General features: G+C 39.8%; 2 pseudogenes; both read right to left on the bottom strand.

Moving 5' to 3' along the window:
* Positions 1 to 4,725: 4,725 nt before the first annotated feature.
* On the bottom strand, positions 4,726 to 5,980 carry LOC149162087 (DEAD-box ATP-dependent RNA helicase 36 pseudogene; annotated as a pseudogene).
* A 4,421-nt stretch (positions 5,981 to 10,401) lies between these two features.
* LOC149162086 (DEAD-box ATP-dependent RNA helicase 36 pseudogene) lies at positions 10,402 to 11,657 on the bottom strand (annotated as a pseudogene).
* Between the last annotated feature and the right edge of the window lie 3,012 nt (positions 11,658 to 14,669).

Below are 14,669 nucleotides of genomic sequence, written 5' to 3'. Positions count from 1 at the left end.
ACACATTGATTTTCCGTTGGATCCCAAAACTGGGACTACCATCTTGATTTTTCATTATTTTCCTTTCAATGTTACAATACACATTTATACATGCCGAAACATCTAATACCATGGACCAAAAATCATCGCATCCAAAACCATGGACCAAAAACCATTGCATCCATAACCATGGACGGAAAACCATCGTGTCCAAAACCATGTGCGAAAATCATGCACAAAACCATAGATAGGTCCGCCCAACCTAATATAGTGTCCAAAAAAAAAAATTCCCAGGGGAACCTCGAAGAGGGGGGCTACCTACCCCCCTTAAACCCTGCGTGACCCCCCTGCTGCACAATCGACACAACAAAGGGGGGGCTCTGCCCCCCCTCTAACCCCTGTTTCACTACGTGGGCTAGTTGTGGAAAGAATAACACAACCCAACAAACCTCACCAACTCATCACCATGCCTCTCTCCACCATGATCATCCTTGCATTGATTCAATAAAGTCAATTTCAAAAAACTTACAATTTTCAAAAAAAAACAAGGCAAAAGAGGATGAAGACAAAGAACAAGGGGACAACACTTGAAAGCTATACATCTCATTCACCAATCCTTATACCCCTTCTCTACCCATTCCAACTATCCTCATGCTCCATAAGTGAAGAAAGGATTAAAAAATTTGAGCGAGAGGCAGCTACAAAACATCCTATAGGAATCCCGTAGCAACATGTCCCACAAAACAAAAAATCATAGGTTACAATTAGCTTAAACATGGAGATCCAGAGGTCAAAGAAGCTCCTCCAGAGCTTAGTGGCAGCATCAGGTTCATCAGCATCACCATCCAGTACCTACACATCAAGCAAAAACATCGGAGAAAAGAAGAAGAAGAGAAAAACACATGCAACAAATACAATCAAGGACTTCACTCTCCAATAAACATCATCTACAGGAAGGCCGAGAAGAAGCTACAAGAGGAAATATGATGGAGAAATGGGTCAGATATTCTTTAGGAAGGTTTATATAGGTCCCCCAATACCCACACATCAACATCAACTCAGCAGCAACATGCATGTCTCTCCAACAGCCATCAGGTAGGTATATGTATGCAATATTCTTGACCTCTTCTCTTGAGCATATTATAGTTAGAAATTTGTTGTCAATGCATGAGAAATGAGGTTTTATAAGCTAAGGATAGGTCGATAGTCTCAGCTACCTTCAACTAGTTAATTTCAGCTCAATCATTCACTCATGCAATGTGTTAGTGTCGGTATCTTCATCCCTCCATCGGTGATCAAATTCTCTTTTTGCATGCATTTTAGGTGTCTCATCCGATCAGCTGCATTCCATTAGGTCATGGATCAACTTATGGTAGTGGTTCATTATCAAATTTCCCTCATGGTCTTTACCTACTGGCCTATTTTCACAAGTTCAGGTCATTTACAGTGATTTTTTGTCATTACATTTGCAAAAGCCATTTTTAGGGTTTTAGGTTTCATTAGGTCTAGGGTTTGCCACCATAGTCATGGAAAAGCTCAATAAACAATCAGTAGGCACATGAGGAGGTCAAATAAGTTCATAAAATCAAAATTTCAATGATGATATACTCAATAACTGGGTTTGTAAAGGAAAAATTAAAACCAAGGGGATATAAAGTCCTTCTTTATGTTTGAAAGTCTTCGTTTTGTGCAAAGAAAGTGAGCCAAAAGGAGAAAATCAGGTTTGTGGAAGAAAGAGGTGAAATTAAGAAAAAACCACGAAAATTTGTTGGTGCTATGCATCTGGGCACTGGTGCGGTGCACATGCCTAGCGATAGGCATTTGGCGCAGGTTTTGAACTGGATTTTGGTCATGCGCTACGCATACAAAGTCTGCTACGCACCTGGGAGGCAACGCTACGCATCTGCCTTTTGAGCTCCAAATCAAATTTTATCGCCATCCTCTACCTCCAAATGCATAAGTAACCTCTCAACAAGTAAGTAAAGCCTCACATCTAGTATAGCAAGGGATTTTTTCATCTGTGGTGATGATTTGAGTGTCTAAAAAACAAACCCTAGCTGTCTTTAAAATTGTCTTGCCAAATTTGCATAGGGTTTTGTTTTCTACTGTTAATTTCCCTTTGATTATTTTCCACACTCCGTTCCCTTCCATTTCCACTAAATTTCCCTAAATCCCTTTCTCTTCCCCCCCCAAAAAAAAAAGTCATTGGCACTCACTCCCTATTACGAAACCCTAAGCCCTATACATTATTCCCAAACATTAACCTTATACATTCCAAAAACCTTAATTCCCATTTCCTATTCTCTCATTACATTCTTGCCACCATAAAACCCTCATCTATAGTCATACTATCAGTCAATCCCTCATTTCCCAAAAGGAAAAACAACAATCACCCTATTCACCCTCATACTTTAAAAAAAATCTCTTCATACTCATCATTTTTCACTCCAAATTTGCAAGTATGGAGATAGACTCAGCACATGAAAGGGATGATGAAACTGTCAATGATTCTTTCCAAGAGGCTCATGCACCAAGAAAACCACATAGAGGAGGAAAACATATCCGGGAGGAGCCCAACACTCTTGTTATCTCAAAATCAAGCCCTGGAAGGCTGCAACCCAGGAAGACTTCAAGTAACTATTTCACACAAATCTTTGACTAAGGCTTAGCCTCCTTAGCCTGAGAGGGCTCTCTCAAAGGATTATTGATTTTGACTATTAATAAGATGGCTAACTCTTGTGAATAACATTGACAAATAATGAAGGCTGGACAAACATTACACAGGTTTCCATTGGGCCTATGGAGTCAAACATACTATAGCAAACAATGATGATGCCTTACATAGAAGTCAGGGCATTTAGCATTTGGATGTTCAGAATACCACTTATATAAAACCACAGTTTACAAAGACATACAGGAAGTCAGAGCATGATCAATGAATTCTGAGTGATTATGCATTTGTACAACTGTAAAAGAACACTAAAGAAAATATACCATCACACATTCTGAACAAGAAAATCCCTTATGAATCCTGAGAAGTAAAACAGTCATTTATATTACTGAACTCTGTTTTTACATAAGCCAAAACAGTCCTCTGTTTTATAAAATATCCAACCCTCATTACATCACTGTCTTAGCTATATATAGAATTCTTATTCTACCTAATTCGAGATTCCTCCTCCAACATGAGGGGAATTCGATAACTGCTTTTGATGACACCTATCTGCTATTCAATTAACTATTAAATACAATAAAGTGCTTAACTAGAGTTTTAAAGAGTTCTAATTTGACTATGACTCTAACACTATCTTCCATGTATAATGATTCCTCCTCGTTCTTTGACACCTGGTCTTCTTTCAGTTTGGCTGAGATGGCTGAGATGGGTAATCAATGCTCCATGTTGACCTTGGATGCTCACCCCTTTAACTGCTTCAGTGGTGTTAGGAGATATTCCTTGCTTTTCGGTTCCAGTTTTCCACAACTTGTTCGAATATACAGCAGCATGTCTTCTAGCCCTTTAATATCCCAAAAATATAGAACACTACCATGTTCCTGATGTGTTGGAGGCTTCATCGATGGACAAGTGTGCAGGCCAAAATTCCTTGTATGCAATTCATTTAATACCCCATGAACGGTGATAAAGTGGCTTTATAACAGAAACTTTAAACTTGAGTTAAAATATTCCACCTTTTTAAAGGTACACCTGTCTTGATCTGAACGGCTTTGATAGCTTCATTTGGTTTCTTACATATCCTTTAGGTGTTTGCTTTTGAAAATTCCCGCCCATATTACCAAACTGTTTGTCTGCGTTAAAACCATCACCTACAGCAGTTTCGTAGCGCGCTACGAAACTGCTGTGTAATTTCAAAAACACAGTCTTCTTTTCATAGCTAAATGATCGCCACTGTTCATGACTTAAGCACCTTACTCCCTTGATCATTTTGACAAGATTTGCTTACAACTTTTAAAGAAATAGATATTTCTCCTGAGGAAAAGATGCAATGACACCGATAACACCATTCACTGTTCCAAATATAACTATATGAATCTGGTTAATACCTCCTCTCCTCCTGCATCAGAACTTCTATTACCAACCCAGTTAAACTCAAAATCCCTTTCACTATTGCCCTTCACTTCAGTGTTCATCCCTAAACAGGGATCAACTTCAGGGTCAGCACTTGAAGGTGTATTTGAACCACTTGATAACCTTTCTTTTATAACCTTTCTACTGTTTGTAGTTTCTCCATTGAGCAAGTTGATACAAAGTGCATTATCATCCTGTTCTTCCACTTGACAATTTGATTTTCTCTATCTGCATTTCTACATCACAGGACTCTTCATTACAGCTAGTTATGTTGGGATCTGAACTTGATGGTAAAACTTCTGGCAAACCATCAGCATGTCCAAACTTGGGACACGACAAACCTGTTATGCCACGAAATGGTGGAAAAATATATCACTTCAAATTCAGAAACCTCAACGCGAGGAGAAACGTACAGGAGTTACTGATGAATCACCTCGTCATTGTTTTACACACCAGATAGGCCCTCTACAGAATATGCATATATATTCCATTACTTAATGACTAGGATTAGGCAGAATTACCAACATCTAAAAAACAGGAAGAACTTAAATTGGCAGAACGCCCCATACAACATTATAACTAAGGACTAACTGGGAATTAGATGCCCTGGTCAATAAAATAGTCACCAAGCCTCTCCACAATCATATTACATTCGCCTGGAGTCACCGGTTCATCATAAAGGCCAAAGATAAGTGCACATGTTGTCTTCTTAATGGTGACACCTGCAGATCCTTTCTTCCCCCTGATGACAGCTTCAGGTTCACCTTGGATGACCATATACGTTTAGCTGTGAAGTTTGAACATCTGCCTTCATCTTCCCTTCCAGCTCTCGCTGTACGACCTACATGGTGAACATAATTTCGAGGATACCTTGGTATATCATAATTGATGACAAGATCAACAGTTGGTATGTCAAGACCACGACTTGCTACCTTAGTTGCTAACAAAACTGGAACCTGCCCAGATTTGAAACGCTGAAGGGCAGCAAGCCTTGCAGATTGTGATTTGAGAGAATGCAATGCCACTGCCTCCAAACCAAGCTCATCCAACAATAAACTAAGCAGATGGCAAGTCCTGCAAGTGGAAACAAAAACAATGGCAGATCTGATCTCATTATCTTCCATGGTTGAAACAATGTGCATGAGATATATATCCTTCACATTTTCAGGAACGAAAACGTATTGCTGGTTCAATGACTCAACTGTCTTAAATCCCTCGCATGTCTCATAAAAGTATGCTTTGTCTCCAGATAAATCATGCAAGGCTCTTAGATCACCAGTCATTGTCGCTGAAAAGAGAAGAGTTTGACGTTCAGTGGGCAAACACTGAAATACTACCTTTAGTTCTTCTTCAAAACCCACATCCAGTAAACGATCTGCTTCATTCAAAACAAGAACTTTGCCCTGGAAAACACTTTGGGGACATCAGGATAGTCTTCGAGGAGAGCCCAGGTGTAGCGATCACAACATGAGGTCGCTGCATCAAGGCTTGGGCCTGACTGATCATATCTATCCCACCGCATTTAGGCCCTTTCCCAGGCGGTCCAATTATACAGCTAGGTGTCAAATCCTTCTTTGTTTGGGCTACGTGTCTCTCTGCCTTCCAAAAACTTTTTCTTGGAGTTTGTCCATTCTTCACCGTTTGCTTGGCCATCTTGACTTGAACAAAGGAATTGTATGTACCATCAACATCCATGTCCAGGTAGAACGTAACATAATGGTCATGGATGACATCAATTATATTCTGAGCGAGCAAAGTCCCATGAAGTTCGTCCTGGGTTCTGATCTGGTTAACATTCCCATATTTTGTACCTTTGATCATCAAGATCCCACTTAGTCCAACCTTAATTCTGATAAGGCCATCGGTCTGAAATTCCCAATCCACAATATAATCATAGTTTGCAACAGATGCTGCCATACGGGCTACTAAAGGAACCTTTGGTCTGACTTGCTCGAATCTCCATGCCTGAAATTGGACACTCTGTGTGGCACCAAGCTATGTCGCCTTCATATCGCTCAAATATGCAGACCATGTTAGGTCTTACATAAGGTGCTCCATCGGCACTAGCCATGACCCCGTCTATGTAGTAGGCATTTCTTGGACAGTCATTGAGTGGATCAAGAGACATAGCAGTCAGTCTAAATCCATATTCACCTGCATCCATATAGGTCTTAAAATGTGGGAAGATCCTTCTGCAACTTGGTTATGACGCCGGATATTTGTGCCTGTAACTGCATGCGTTACAAACCCCAGAAAAGCAGCTGAAAAAGTAATCTGTATAGCTCCTCTTTGGCAATCTGATGATGGAAAGTTTAGGTAACCTGATGTATGTTCCCCTGTGAGATTCTCACTAGATGCAGATTTCTGAAGGGAAGCAGAACTCTGTACAATAGGCATGTTAGGATATTGACCTCCACTGGATACCAGAACTTCGGCCAATGTAGCGGGATTATAGGAAAAACCTTGAGAATGAAACACAGCAGTATTATTTGTATATTGATGATAAGATCCAGCACTGTGACATGTCGAGCCAGATATTCCCACAAAACCCATAGGAGACAAAGGTGATATGGGTGAGCTATGGTTTCGGACAAATCCCCAATTTCGTAGCGAGCTATGAAACCACCTAAACATGTAGCGCTGCGAAACTACTAAAAAGGATTCAAACAAATATAAGACATTTGGCATTGAAATTTTTTCAGTGATAACAGTGGCTCCACTTGGGATAGTGTGCCCTTGTGGTACACTAAGAACCTGCAGTTCCAGTGCCTTATAAAATTTATTTGACAATTATCTTCTTTAAGTTCCTTGGGGCTTCACCTCGGGCTTAAGCTTGATGATCACTGTAGGAGAAAGAAGTCTATATCTACCACTACTAAAAAAAAAATGCTTAGTCAACCTTGAGCTTATTTGCACTTTCCTACCTACCTACCCTATCAGCTGCAAGCTCCACTTGTAGTTCAGGCAACATGATATTTCCAATGTAACCAATCAATTGTCTTCTCTGATATTGGAGGCTCTTGACTGCATTCAACCTCAAAATAACCATGGTAGTGAGATGACCACGTCAACTCATAATATACTTGATCTTCATAATACAAATGAAAATGAAAGACCGGAGTGCAAAGCTTGTCTATATATTCGCTTATAGGGTCAAAGAATACATGGTTATGTTGATGATCATCATAACACTCTACATCTTTAGACCACTGATTCTCAACCACACAAAATTCCTTTGATGTGCTATCGAACTGCTTTTCTGAATGCTGCCTATAAACAATGTAATTTTCCTCTTTCTTATGATCATCTATTGTTGTAAGCTGCTGAGAAGTTTGACATAAAAAACCAACCTTTTCCTCTACTTGAGGGTCGTAAAAGCTATCTTCTAGTACTTCTTGTTGTTGTTTGCAATCATTTTTATCTTCATTATGATTCATATCAAAGGATGAAACATGGTTTTCACAAGTAAACCCCTGCTGCTCTTCATGCTGCGTTTCATGAGATGTTATACTTTCTTCTTGGTGCTGAAATGCATTGTTATGAAGAGCCTCTAAAATTTCTTCATCCATAAATTCATTATCATCATAACAATCCTCCAAGTACTGAATAAGACTTAAAGAATTCCTACAGCAGTCTTTGACCAGCAATAAGGAGGGATGACACTCTTTATACATGTCATAGAACACATCATGGAAATCAGCAAGAGAATATAATGAACCATTTTCCAAACTTTTATACCAAGACCATGCTTTTCCTTCTAAAGTGGTCATAAACATCCTCATGAGACAATCCTCAGGAAAGTGAACCTTAAGATTGCGTACATGCATATGAAACCTAACCAAATGAAGAGCAGCATTGTCTTTCTTTTCATCTTTGAATATCGGAAGATCCTCTAACCAATCAACCTTTGGCATAGGATTTGGAAAACCAGGGATATGAGACCGATTCATAGGAGCATACCTGGCATTCATCCTTGCAGTGGAACTCATCTTGTAACTTCATCAAGCTACTGATCTTCTAGCAGTGGAGTCACCTTCCAATTTATTATTCGATGTGTGGAGTCGCCAAGGTAGTTTTGCAGCCTCAAAAATATGTCTGAGCTCCTGCTACCTTCAGAAGTTCAACCATTGATTTCGGGAATGAATAATCTTCAGACTCCCGGCAGACGCACCAAAATGTTATCTCAAAATCAAGCCCTGGAAGGCTGCAACCCAGGAAGACTTCAAGTAACTATTTCACACCAATCTTTGACTAAGGCTTAGCCTCCTTAGCCTGAGAGGGCTCTCTCAAAGGATTATTGATTTTGACTATTAATAAGATGGCTAACTCTTGTGAATAACATTGACAAATAATGAAGGCTGGACAAACATTACATAGGTTTCCATTGGGCCTATGGAGTCAAACATACTACAGCAAACAATGATGATGCCTTACATAGAAGTCAGGGCATTTAGCATTTGGATGTTCAGAATACCACTTATATAAAACCACAGTTTACAAAGACATACAGGAAGTCAGAGCATGATCAATGAATTCTGAGTGATTATGCATTTGTACAACTGTAAAAGAACACTAAAGAAAATATACCATCACACATTCTGAACAAGAAAATCCCTTATGAATCCTGAGAAGTAAAACAGTCATTTATATTACTGAACTCTGTTTTTACATAAGCCAAAACAGTCCTCTGTTTTATAAAATATCCAACCCTCATTACATCACTGTCTTAGCTATATATAGAATTCTTATTCTACCTAATTCGAGATTCCTCCTCCAGCATGAGGGGAATTCGATAACTGCTTTTGATGACACCTATCTGCTATTCAACTAACTATTAAATACAATAAAGTGCTTAACTGGAGTTTTAAAGAGTTCTAATTTGACTATGACTCTAACTCTATCTTCCATGTATAATGATTCCTCCTCGTTCTTTGACACCTGGTCTTCTTTCAGTTTGGCTGAGATGGCTGAGATGGGTAATCAATGCTCCATGTTGACCTTGGATGCTGACCCCTTTAACTGCTTCAGTGGTGTTAGGAGATATTCCTTGCTTTTTGGTTCCAGTTTTCCACAACTTGTTCGAATATACAGCAGCATGTCTTCTAGCCCTTTAATATCCCAAAAATATAGAACACTACCATGTTCCTGATGTGTTGGAGGCTTCATCGATGGACAAGTGTGCAGGCCAAAATTCCTTGTATGCAATTCATTTAATACCCCATGAACGGTGATAAAGTGGCTTTATAACAGAAACTTTAAACTTGAGTTAAAATATTCCACCTTTTTAAAGGTACACCTGTCTTGATTTGAACGGCTTTGATAGCTTCATTTGGTTTCTTACATATCCTTTAGGTGTTTCCTTTTGAAAATTCCCGCCCATACTACCAAACTGTTTGTCTGCGTTAAAACCATCACCTACAGCAGTTTCGTAGCGCGCTACGAAACTGCTGTGTAATTTCAAAAACACAGTCTTCTTTTCATAGCTAAATGATCGCCACTGTTCATGACTTAAGCACCTTACTCCCTTGATCATTTTGACAAGATTTGCTTACAACTTTTAAAGAAATAGATATTTCTCCTGAGGAAAAGATGCAATGACACCGATAACACCATTCATTGTTCCAAATATAACTATATGAATCTGGTTAATACCTCCTCGCCTCCTGCATCAGAACTTCTATTACCAACCCAGTTAAACTCAAAATCCCTTTCACTATTGCCCTTCACTTCAGTGTTCATCCCTAAACAGGGATCAACTTCAGGGTCAGCACTTGAAGGTGTATTTGAACCACTTGATAACCTTTCTTTTATACCTTTCTACTGTTTGTAGTTTCTCCATTGAGCAAGTTGATACAAAGTGCATTATCATCCTGTTCTTCCACTTGACAATTTGATTTTCTCTATCTGCATTTCTACATCACAGGACTCTTCATTACAGCTAGTTATGTTGGGATCTGAACTTGATGGTAAAACTTCTGGCAAACCATCAGCATGTCCAAACTTGGGACACGACAAACCTGTTATGCCAGGAAATGGTGGAAAAATATATCACTTCAAATTCAGAAACCTCAACGCGAGGAGAAACGTACAGGAGTTACTGATGAAGCACCTCGTCATTGTTTTACACACCAGATAGGCCCTCTACAGAATATGCATATATATTCCATTACTTAATGACTAGGATTAGGCAGAATTACCAACATCTAAAAAACAGGAAGAACTTAAATTGGCAGAACGCCCCATACAACATTATAACTAAGGACTAACTGGGAATTAGATGCCCTGGTCAATAAAATAGTCACCAAGCCTCTCCACAATCATATTACATTCGCCTGGAGTCACCGGTTCATCATAAAGGACAAAGATAAGTGCACATGTTGTCTTCTTAATGGTGACACCTGCAGATCCTTTCTTTCCCCTGATGACAGCTTCAGGTTCACCTTGGATGACCAATTACGTTTAGCTGTGAAGTTTGAACATCTGCCTTCATCTTCCCTTCCAGCTCTCGCTGTACGACCTACATGGTGAACATAATTTCGAGGATACCTTGGTATATCATAATTGATGACAAGATCAACAGGTCGTATGTTAAGACCACGACTTGCTACCTTAGTTTCTAACAAAACTGGAACCTGCCCAGATTTAAAACGCTGAAGGGCAGCAAGCCTTGCAGATTGTGATTTGACAGAATGCAATGCCACTGCCTCCAAACCAAGCTCATCCAACAATAAACTAAGCAGATGGCAAGTCCTGCAAGTGGAAACAAAAACAATGGCAGATCTGATCTCATTATCTTCCATGGTTGAAACAATGTGCATGAGATATATATCCTTCACATTTTCAGGAACGAAAACGTATTGCTGGTTCAATGACTCAACTGTCTTAAATCCCTCGCATGTCTCATAAAAGTATGCTTTGTCTCCAGATAAATCATGCAAGGCTCTTAGATCACCAGTCATTGTCGCTGAAAAGAGAAGAGTTTGACGTTCAGTGGGCAAACACTGAAATACTACCTTTAGTTCTTCTTCAAAACCCACATCCAGTAAACGATCTGCTTCATTCAAAACAAGAAACTTTGCCCTGGAAAACACTTTGGGGACATCAGGATAGTCTTCGAGGAGAGCCCAGGTGTGGCGATCACAACATGAGGTCGCTGCATCAAGGCTTGGGCCTGACTGATCATATCTATCCCACCGCATTTAGGCCCTTTCCCAGGCGGTCCAATGATACAGCTAGGTGTCAAATCCTTCTCTGTTTGGGCTACGTGTCTCTCTACTTTCCAAAAACTTTTTCTTGGAGTTTGTCCATTCTTCACCGTTTGCTTGGCCATCTTGACCTGAACAAAGGAATTGTATGTACCATCAACATCCATGTCCAGGTAGAACGTAACATAATGGTCATGGATGACATCAATTATATTCTGAGCGAGCAAAGTCCCATGAAGTTCGTCCTGGGTTCTGATCTGGTTAACATTCCCATATTTTGTACCTTTGATCATCAAGATCCCACTTAGTCCAACCTTAATTCTGATAAGGCCATCAGTCTGAAATTCCCAATCCACAATATAATCATAGTTTGCAACAGATGCTGCCATACGGGCTACTAAAGGAACCTTTGGTCTGACTTGTTCAAATCTCCATGCCTGAAATTGGACACTCTATGTGGCACCAAGCTATGTCGCCTTCATATCGTTCAAATATGCAGACCATGTTAGGTCTTACATAAGGTGCTCCATCGGCACTAGCCATGACCCCGTCTATGTAGTAGGCATTTCTTGGACAGTCATTGAGTGGATCAAGAGACATAGCAGTCAGTCTAAATCCATATTCACCTGCATCCATATAGGTCTTAAAATGTGGGAAGATCCTTCTGCAACTTGGTTATGACGCCGGATATTTGTGCCTGTAACTGCATGTGTTACAAACCCCAGAAAAGCAGCTGAAAAAGTAATCTGTATAGCTCCTCTTTGGCAATCTGATGACGGAAAATTTAGGTAACTTGATGTATGTTCCCCTGTGAGATTCTCACTAGATGCAGATTTCTGAAGGGAAGCAGAACTCTGTACAATAAGCATGTTAGGATATTGACCTCCAATGGATACCAGAACTTCGGCCAATGTAGCGGGATTATAGGAAAAACCTTGAGAATGAAACACAGCAGTATTATTTGTATATTGATGATAAGATCCAGCACTGTGACATGTCGAACCAGATATTCCCACAGAACCCATAGGAGACAAAGGTGATATGGGTGAGCTATGGTTTCGGACAAATCCCCAATTTCGTAGCGCGCTACGAAACCACCTAAACATGTAGCGCTGCGAAACTACTAAAAAGGATTCAAACAAATATAAGACATTTGGCATTGAAATTTTTTCAGTGATAACAACTCTTACAGAGTTTCTTGCCCTCTTGCAGTAACCTGTTTTAAACATCAGTCTTGTTACCAGTTTTGTGAAATGGTGGAGAGGGTGCAATATCACCATGAGCTTGCTAGGTTATTTTTTCTTCATCTTCACAATGGCCAGGTGAACCTAGCTGGTGTCTCGTTCACTTTGGTACCTAAAACCATACCAGTAGCAACAGGCATTCCTAATGTGGGTGAACAGTGGAATAAGGGGCAGCATGTGGGCAAAGAGCATTATGAGCCTTACATCAAGGCTAGTTATCGGAGGCAAATCAGTAGGGTCTTTCCTTTCAAATACTTGCAAGATACTTATGCTCCACTCATGAAGCTCATCATCAAATATTTCACCTGTGAGGGAAGGTTTTCCCATCTATATACATACCATGTCAGATTGTTGATGCATTTCACAAGAGTGAGGATGATGAATCTCCCATACTTTATATGCAGGAATATTGAGAAGATGGCTCATTATGTGCAAAGGAAACCTCTTCCTCAGTAGTTTAGTAGCATTTACCATTTCTCATTGATTAAAATTGTTGTTTTGCATCAGCTAAGCTTGCTGAATATTTCATGGGATACTTTCATTGCACATGAGGTCTTCAAAAGCCCTCAGGTGACTCCATTGGTGCTTCAAGAGGAAGGAGGGCCTTCAAACCAGCCAGATGTTCATGAGACTCAAACTATAGGTGTGCCAGTGTTTGTTACTTATGAGAAAGGCACAAGGAGACTATTTGCAGCTGCCAAACGAGTATTATCTCCACCATGTGTAGAAGGGGTCTCGTTCTCTTCACTAGACAACAGGAAAATGTTATCTTCACTTGGGGTGAAAGGGGCTCTGCCTTCTTCTTCAGCAGAGTAGGTATAGAATAGAGGAAAGTAACCATTGCATGATGAAGGGCCTTCTGAAGGTCAAGACAGGGATTTCATTTTGATTGAGGAAGAGGACACTGATTTGGGCTCCCAAAGCTCAAGACTCAAGGATGAGATCATCAAGGAGAAAGAAGTTGAGATCCAAATCCTATCACTTGAACGTGAAAGGGTTAAATGGATCATTAATTACCTTGAGCAACAGAACAAGCAATTGGAGGACAAACAAGCAATCATGGAGTTGCAAACCATAAGGGAAAACCGACAATTGGAAAAAGGAAGGAAAATCAAGCTAACTTCACTAGAGCAAGAAATAGAGGCTGACCTAGAATAATGGTTGGAAAGAGTGAATATCCACCTTCAGAAGCTGCTGGACAAGGCTAACAAGGAGAAGAACATGCTATGTGACATGGCTTATCACTATTTGGCTCAGAACAAAATTTGCAAGACAAGGATAAGAAGCTTAAAAGCCAAGTTAAGGAGAGCCTTGAAAGTCAAAAAAGAGCAAGATAAGCTAAAGATCTTGGCTGAGGCATCATTGGCCCATCATAGCACATAAAAAGGATCACTCATGCAAAATTTCAAGAAAATTGGTGAAGTTTTTGTCATTTTTGAATTTTTGAGGCAAAAAATAGGTTTTTTCAGCAAGTGCGTAGCGCCACTAGCCTTACGCTTTTGATGGGGGCCACCATTTGCAAAAAACTTTACATTTTTGGAATCACCATGAAAGGTTATGCATGCTTAGAAATTTCTGAGAAGTTTTGACAAGTTCTGGACCTCCAAAAGGGCCAAAAACACCCAAAAAGTGCCATCTCTGCCACTTTTTTGACACACAGGAAGCAGTCTTGGGAGATTGCATTTTTGAGGGGCAAATGGACTCCAAATCAAAAAATTCAAGTTGTCCCAGAAATTAGACTCGCTAAGCTTTCTAATGAGCTATCCTAAACATAATCTAGACTTTGGGAAGCCTTCCAAAACTGGCATGGAAAAAAGCACTAAGCATAGAACCAGTGGTGCTACGCATAGGAGAAAATTTTGCCAATTTTGCTCAAAACCCAAAATTTTCACCTAGTTCTCTATCAGTTTGACTTTTTCTCTCTCATGGTCAAATTCATGATGTAAATTGATGTAAATTGATGTACTTTTATGTAAAAATGATGAAAATTGACTTAAGGAGGTAGATACATCAGTTATAGGTGGCTTTGAACAGAATGAATCAGTTTCCATAGTTTTAGAGACAAGCTATTCCATTGCCTATTTTTGAGTTCCTAGTTTAGATCTTGTTGAAACAGCTCCTTGACTTATGGATTCGACCCCTAGTGGCTAGCATAGG

This window comes from Pinus tabuliformis, chromosome 5_2, assembly GCF_031772625.1.
Source record: "Pinus tabuliformis cultivar Carrire ecotype Pingquan chromosome 5_2, CPIR1, whole genome shotgun sequence".
NCBI lineage: Eukaryota > Viridiplantae > Streptophyta > Pinopsida > Pinales > Pinaceae > Pinus > Pinus tabuliformis.
The sequence above is the reverse complement of the archived record's forward strand: the minus strand, read 5'-3'. Positions and strand labels throughout refer to the sequence as shown.